The sequence below is a fragment of the Pelodiscus sinensis genome, chromosome 1, assembly GCF_049634645.1.
Source record: "Pelodiscus sinensis isolate JC-2024 chromosome 1, ASM4963464v1, whole genome shotgun sequence".
Classification (NCBI taxonomy): Eukaryota; Metazoa; Chordata; order Testudines; family Trionychidae; genus Pelodiscus; species Pelodiscus sinensis.
This window is the reverse complement of record NC_134711.1, coordinates 325,253,948-325,261,517: the sequence shown is the minus strand read 5'-3', so window position 1 is coordinate 325,261,517 and position 7,570 is coordinate 325,253,948.

Genomic DNA, 7,570 nt, shown 5'->3' with positions numbered 1-7,570 from the left:
AGATCTTGGATTGCATTTACATTCAAAAAGTGATCTTGTGCTTAAAACAGAGACTACTACATTAATCCCTACTCCGTGGGTTGCACCTACAACGGGGGGGGGGGGAGCACGCTCCTAGCTCGAGTTTCCCAGCCAATAACTGATCCCAGCACTTTTGTAAGGGCCATTTCAATCACCTGGTGATGAAGTAGCATTTGAAATGCTGGAGCGGACAGGGACAGAGTGACCTAGACAAGTTGGAGGATTGGGCCAAGAGAAATCTGATGAGGATTCATCAAGGTCAAGTGCACTTGGGACAGAAGAAGCCCGAGCACTGCTACAGGCTGGGGACCGACTGGTTAACCAGCATCAGAGGGTTAGTCGAATTAGTCTGTAACTGGAAAAACTTAAAAAAACAACAAACAGTCTAGCAGCACCTTAAAGACTATCAAAACATGTAGATGGTATCATGAGCTTTTGTGGGTACAACCCACTTCTTCAGATGAAAACCGGCAGTTTAGCAGAAGAGGATCTGGGGATTACCGTGGCCAAGAAGCTGGACATGAGCTAACAGTGTGCCCTTGGAGCCAAGAACACTAACAGCATATTGGGCTGCATTAGTAAGAGCATTGCCAGCAGATCTAGAGAAGTGATTATTCCCCTTTATTCAGCACTGGTGAGGCCTCATCTACAGTATTCCATCCAGTTCTGGGCCTCCAATTACAGAAAGGATGGACATTGGAGAAAGTCCAGCAGAGGACAATAAAATGATTAGGGGGTTGGAGCACATGACTTACAAGGAGAGGCTGAGGGATTTGGCCTTATTTAGTCTGCAGAAGAACAGGGGAGATTTGATAGTAGCCTTTAACTACCTGAAGGGGGGTTCCAAAGAGGATGGAGAGGGTCTGTTCTCAGTGGTGGCAGATGACAGAACAAGGAGCAATGGTCTCAAGGTGCAGTGGGGAGGTCTAGGTTGGATATTAGGAAAAACTATTTCCCTGGATGGGTGGTGAAACACTGGGATGGGTTAGCTGGGGAAGTGCTGGAATCTCCATCCCTAGCGGTTTGAAGTCCCAGCTTGACAAAGCCCTGGCTGGAATGATCTATTTGGGATTGGTCCTGCTTTTAGCAGTGAGTTGGACTCAACTTCCTGACATTTATTTCAGCCCTAGGATTCTATGAGTCTCCAGTTCAGAGACTTAAGTTATTGCACCAGGCTGGTGTTTTTGCTGGAAAAGCTCCTGTGACGGGTTGGATCACAAGCTCCCCTTGGAGCTATCACCTAGTGTGCTGATCATGCCTCTGAGCCTGCCTACCTGCCGCCTGGGATGCCCCACCACTCTGTTCTCCTGGGCCAGGAACTCTGATTTCTCCCAGCCAAAAGGGGCCAAAATGCCAAATAAATCCATTGTATTCTGTGTAAAAGCTTTATCCAGAGAAAGTCAGGGGCTGCGACTAGACTGGCATGATTTTGCAGAAATACTTTTAACGGAAAAGTATTCTTGTGCAAGAGGGCTTATCCCCGAGCGTGAACATCAAAGTATTTCCACAAGAAGCACTGAATTCTTACATGAGATCATCAGTGCTCTTGCGCAAATTCAAGTGGCCAGTGTAGACAGCTGGCAAGTTTTTGCACAAAATCTTACCAGTCTAGACACACCCTGTAAGATTCGCTCTTTTTATCAATGAAAGAGAAATATGCACCCTTTCCCACGGTAACACTTCTTTACACCGAGCTTGATAATAAAAGTGGTTTTATTAAGTACTAGAAGGTTTACCCGGAGTTGCTCTGGTTCTTAAGACAATTTTTGGTTTTTTTGGAAAATAACATGAAAATGTCCAGGCTGCATTTGAGTCATTGCTCTGGGGTGGGGCTGGGGACGAGGGGTTCAGTGTGCAGGCTGCCCTGGGGAGAGAGGACTACCCCAGCCTTCTCTCACTGGAGCAGCTGGGGCCAGATGAGAAGTGCCTCTCCATGGCCACTGCAGCTGGAATGGACACCCCTGGGGGAGCAGTGCATCTGCCCCAGCTGGGGAAGGTCCAGGTTCCTCTTTCCCTTGCATTCCCCAGCCAGAGTGAGGCATGCAGTCTTTGCCCCCACCCCCCACACAAACACCTGAATTGTGAAAACTCCCCCTCCTTAACAGGAGGCACCCCGATGGTCCCATGGGCGGCGGGTGAAAGTCGAGCTGGGGAAGGCAAGCCCCCAGCCTCGCGCTTTCTGCTCAGGCCTCTCCCCCATGGGAGCCAATCCCCTCCCCTTCCCGGATAACCACAGGGAGGTGGGGTGGCACATGGCCCAAGCCTCCCCGGCTCTGGAGCATGGAGAGGGCGGGTGCGCTACAGTTGTCGTTATGGGTGGGGCCCGGTGGCCGTTTGGGAAGACGATGCCTTACTCCGCCTATTATACCTGCCGCTCCTGTGCGCCCTCCCCGCCATGACTGAACGAGGCCCAGCCCATCTGCCCCAGTTCTGGCCCTAGCTCCCTGCCCAGCCTGAACCTCCCACCCCACCCCCCACCAAGCCAGTCCAGTCCCAGCTCCGGTTCTGAGGCACCAGCCCCCCACGCACCAGGCTGGCCCAATCTGCTGCTCCCCACAAGCGCCAGGACAAGGCACTGGGCCCTCCCCCAACCACTTCCCTTTCTCAGCACCAGGCAGAGCCTGGCCAAGCTGCCTCACTCCCCTGCCAGAAGCCCTGGTTGGCTGCCCACTGGCTTGCCACCTTCCTCCTCACCCCCCTCCCAAGAAGAGGAGGAACACAGTGAGGGGTGGGGAGAGGGACATGGCAGGGCCACGTGGCCCAGGCATCAGGGGCAGGTTGGCAGCAGGGAACGCTTAACCTTCCTGTGCCTGTTATACCCGCCACCCATGCCTGAGCATGTGGGCAAGACCCACCAGCCAACACCCTGCGAAAGAATTCTCTGCAGTAACTCAGAGCCGTCCGGAGCAACGGCCCCGGGCCCCACTCTTTGGGGGTGGCCCAGAGTAATAGCAAGGGACCTAGGGCTAGCAGCAGGGGTCGCCCCCCCCCCCCCCGAGGCGGAATGAGGAGCGATGCGGCTGGGAGAGCAGAGCGGGCCGGGGCCAGGTTGTTCTGCTTCCCCCTCGCTGCTGCTGATGAGTGCAGGGCCAGGCCCGATCCCTGCTGCCAACACCAGGCCCTCCACTAATCCCTAGGGGCTGCATTGCTCAGGGGAGGGGGCTTTGGGAAGAGGTGCAATGGGAGGCAGGGAGGGAGGCGGAAGGGCAGGGAGAGGCGACTCAGGGCAGAGCAGGGGTGTGGGAGTGGGGGGAGGGGCGGAGCGGGGGTGGGGCCTGGGGCAGATGAGGGCTCCCCAGTTAGTGTCCCCTCACCGGCTGTTGGGGCTATTTGATGCTAGCCGTCCCGGATGGGCCACATGCCACTGCAGGTCATCCCGAACACAAACTTATCCACCTCAGTCCTGAGGGGTTCTTTGCTCCCACCGCTATTTCAAGTCTATCCACGTGGAGGGCCAGTTTATAGCCATTGGTCCTTGTGTCCACACTGGCACCTAACTCCTCTCCCTCCCTGGTATCTACCCCTCCGCGGTAAGCCCAGCTGGACGCCGCGCAGCGAGGTGCCCGTCTAGCAGTCAGCGCCAGACTGGTATCGGTCGTTGCACATTGCGAGAGCCGCTTCCTGTCTCTTTCTGTGGGATTTGAGGAAGCCGCTTTCCCCTCTTGCTTCATACTTTGAACAGTCCCGTGGAGAATGGGTTCCAGTTTTAATCTCGCCTCCATCACGTGAGCGACAGAGCTGTTCCCCTGCGGGACATTCCATGGGGGCCCGCCTCTTGAGGGCCAGCCCCTGCTTGTAACCGGCAAAGTCCTGCTGGTGCTTTGGTATTTCGCTGCCACAAAATAACCTCCTAGTGTTACGTCACTGGGGAGGAGGGGGTATCTGTAGCACTCCAGCTACTTAACGTTCATCAGCCTTCCCCAGGAAGATGCACACTGGTCACTGGGAATTCATCTAGAGCATTTCTAGTTTTGCAGGGAGGGCGTTCGGCTCAGGACTCTAGTATCAGATGTCTATGGGTTGGCAGGTGCATATGCTGGGAGGGTACATTACTGCCCTCTCCGGACTGGCACTTCACAGACCTCTGGCCATGCCTGTCTCCTCTACTGGCTGCTGTAGAGAAGCTGCTCCCGCAAACCTACACATATCGCATTTGCAGATCCAGGATTGGACTTGCTTCCCATGCAAAGGTGTGGCGTGGAAGTAGAGGTGTGGCGAGAACGTGGGAGGTGCTGCAGCACCCCCTGCCTGGAGCAGTTTTCTGTCACCAACAGGATTTACAGTTTGGTTCAGTGGCTCTCAGGACCCCCACTCTACAAATTGTTCCAGCCCCTCTGTTCCCACGGGAAAAGCCATGAAAACAAATAAACCCAGAACTCAAGTCAACATGGGATGAACGCTTGTCCGTCAAGTGACGGTAGACGGCCACGAAGCCGCCAATCTCAAAGCGGAAAGTTGCAAGTTCTGTCCTCCAATGTTATGATCACCGGAGACGGCTCCAGATATTAACTTGCTGCCTGAGGCTGCACAGTGAGGGTCAGAACTAGGGATGCTACATATCGGTTAACTGAATAGTCGATTAAGCTCATGAATTTTTATCGGTTACTCGACTATTCTGTAATCCCCAGGGACAAGGCCGGCAGCCAGTGCGCTCCATCCCCTCTCCTGAGGAGCCCCCTGCCACACCGTGCTGCTGCCTCTGTATCAGAGGCAGCAGCATGGGGTGCCAGGAGGGAGCTGGTCCACAAGAGGAGCCAGTTTAAAAACCAGTTTCCCTCACGGACCGGCTGCCTGTCACCCCGCTCTGCTGCACAGCATGGGGTGGAAGCAACCCCTGTCTGGGAGGAGGGGCAGCTGGAACTGAGCTGGGCTGCCTGCCTGCCTGGCTCCTAATACACTTTAAATGCAGAGCTGCAGCAGGGGTAGGTCCCGGACCTGGTGCGAGCCAGGACTTAGTCGGGCTGCTGGCCAGCCTGCTAAAAAATGTACTGGTGGGGGGAAGGGAGAAATGCACGTGGTCTATAGCATTAACCGGTAAGCTTTTGCTTATCAGTTAATCGGTTAATCGACTGCACTATTACATTCCTAGTCAGAACATGGCTCGTTTGTTTTCCAGTCACATCTGCAGAGCTGATGTTACCTCTGACAAGCTTGGAGTCCGTCTCCGCTTGGAGAGCTGAACCGTCTATGAGTGTCGTCAGAGAGGGTCGCTACTTCCAGGGGAGGGGGTAAAAGACAGAAGGAACACGGGGGGGGGGGGGGGGTTGCTGATGCCAGTGGGAGCAGAACTGGAACCAAAGCGCAAGATGTTTTAAAAACCTTGGGTAGGATTTCCCCACACACACGGGTTCTGCACCTTCACAGAAAATAGGGTTCATTGTTTGCAAGGGCACTACCCCCTCCCCATTTCTGTGTGTAACTGCGGTGCAAGTTAGACTGAATGGGCCTTGGAGACTGAACTCCCTCACCCCATTCTGGCGTGGTCCCACAGGCCCAAAGCATCTCATGCTGGGCTCCACACATCAGTGGCTGCTTCTGGAAATGTGACCTATGGGGAGTTGGTCAAGGGGACACAGTGCGTCGGTGTCAGAGCCTGGCACCGTACGTGGATCTCCTGACTTGGTGGCTCACCCACCCGGCTGTGAATACTCCTGGAAGCATGTGCCCCACAGAGGCAGAGGGGTTTGTTCCTGAGGTTGGACGGCTTGTGCAATAAATAGCCTACCCAAGGGCAGCAGTGCAAGCCCATTCTCTGGTTAAATACACTGCAGAGAGCTGTTCCTGGCCCCCTTGTGGCCGAGCCGTGTGACCTCCTAGTGCCCTTGTCTCTAATGAAGTGTTTCTTAAACTTTTTAAGACCAAGGAACACCAAGCAATAATTTTTTTTTCATGAGGAACACCAAGGATTTTTTGTTGAGAAAAAAAAAAGGGTCGGGGGAAAGTTACTGAGAAAAAAAAAAGTCACCTGCCCTTTTAAGGGCGGCCGTTTTGAACTCTGTTGTTCTCCACGGCACACTTCCGACTGCCTCGTGGCACACGGGTGTTCCTCGGAACACAGTTTAAGAAACACTGCTCTAATGCCTGTGATTGTCCACCCCACAGGCTTTCTCCGTTTCCCAGGGGAGTCTGGGGGAGTAAGCGATTAGGGCCAGGGACAGCGCTCCTCCACTGGAATTTCAGCTGCTTGATGATCATGCAGAGCGTGGGGGGAGGGTGCATCATTACTGGCTTAGCTTGAGTTAATGACTAATTATATAGCTGGCTTGTATCTACTCCTCTTAGCAGCCCATTCTGTAAACGTCCTAGAGCAACTTCCACTAGGTCCCGGTGTCTTCCAGGTCCCAGTGGCAGGGGTACAAGATGGCTGGAAAACTCCATGTTCTCTCTGGTGGTGAGGGAGCTTGAAAGTGCTGGTCTGGTCAGGCTCTCGTTCTGATTCAGTTTCTGGTCAATGAAATCTCTGGGCTGTCAGGCAGCTTTCCCCCGTGGACGCTGGCCCCCATCTTGTCCCTCGGTTGTTGGGCAACGGATAAGCTCTGCCCATTGAGGGGCTGAGGGGCCGAGGCAGAGCCTGGAATAGCAGGGGGAGCCGGAGATGGGAACTGAGGCGCATTAGCAGAAGGGGAGGCAGGGAGGGGAGGCAGCAAGTTGGGAGAGAGAGGCCTTCTCAGAGGCCGGGATGTATGCTTCCGATTCTAGGGGGCAGAGAGCAGCTGGTGGTGCTAGTACTATGGGGCTCGTGGTGCCTGCCCCGGTGGAGCGTAACAAGCGGGCACACCTGTCAGGGAGCTGGGAAAGGAGGCAGCTGCCTGCAAGCCAAGGGATTCATGAGACCTAGGTGTGACACAGAAGGGACTCCTGATCCCCTGCCTCCCATCCAATGACTGGTGGTTGAAACCGGGCGGATCTTTGAGAAGGAGCCAGGCAGTCCTGTAAAGAGCCACGTTCTGGCGAACTGACCACATCCCGTGGCCATCTGTTCCCGTGGTTAATTACCCTCCCCGTTCCAAACGAGCGAGTGCCTGATGATTTCCAGTCTGACTTCAGCCTGTGGCTAGGAGATCTGATATGCCTTTATCAGCCAGAGCAAGGAGCCCGCTCTGGGTTCAGATATCTCCCTCCCTCGGGGGTACTCACAGAGCGGGAGTCGATCGTCTCGTCTCGTAACCTTCCCATCGATATGCTAATTGGATTAATCTCCTTTCCACGGCTGATTTTCCAAACCACCCACCATCCCTGTAGCTCTTCTTTCATCCTCCAACCGCCTTTGAGCCCGAGCAATTCCGTGCCCTCGAGTTCGTTTGCTTTGCCTGCCTCAACGAGAAGGAGGATTAAATGAGACGCTGATAAGGTGCAAGGCAGGGAGTGGGAGCTAGAGGCTGGAAGGAAGAGAATGAGACTGTTCTTTGCCAGCACGGAGCTTTACTTGTTGGAGTCTCTTGGTTAACGTGGCATTACGGGACTGTTTTAAGGGCCCTTTCTGCTCCCTGGGGACAATCTTCTTGTAATGAATGTCCTAGGGTGTATGCAACAACACCGCCCTCTGCTG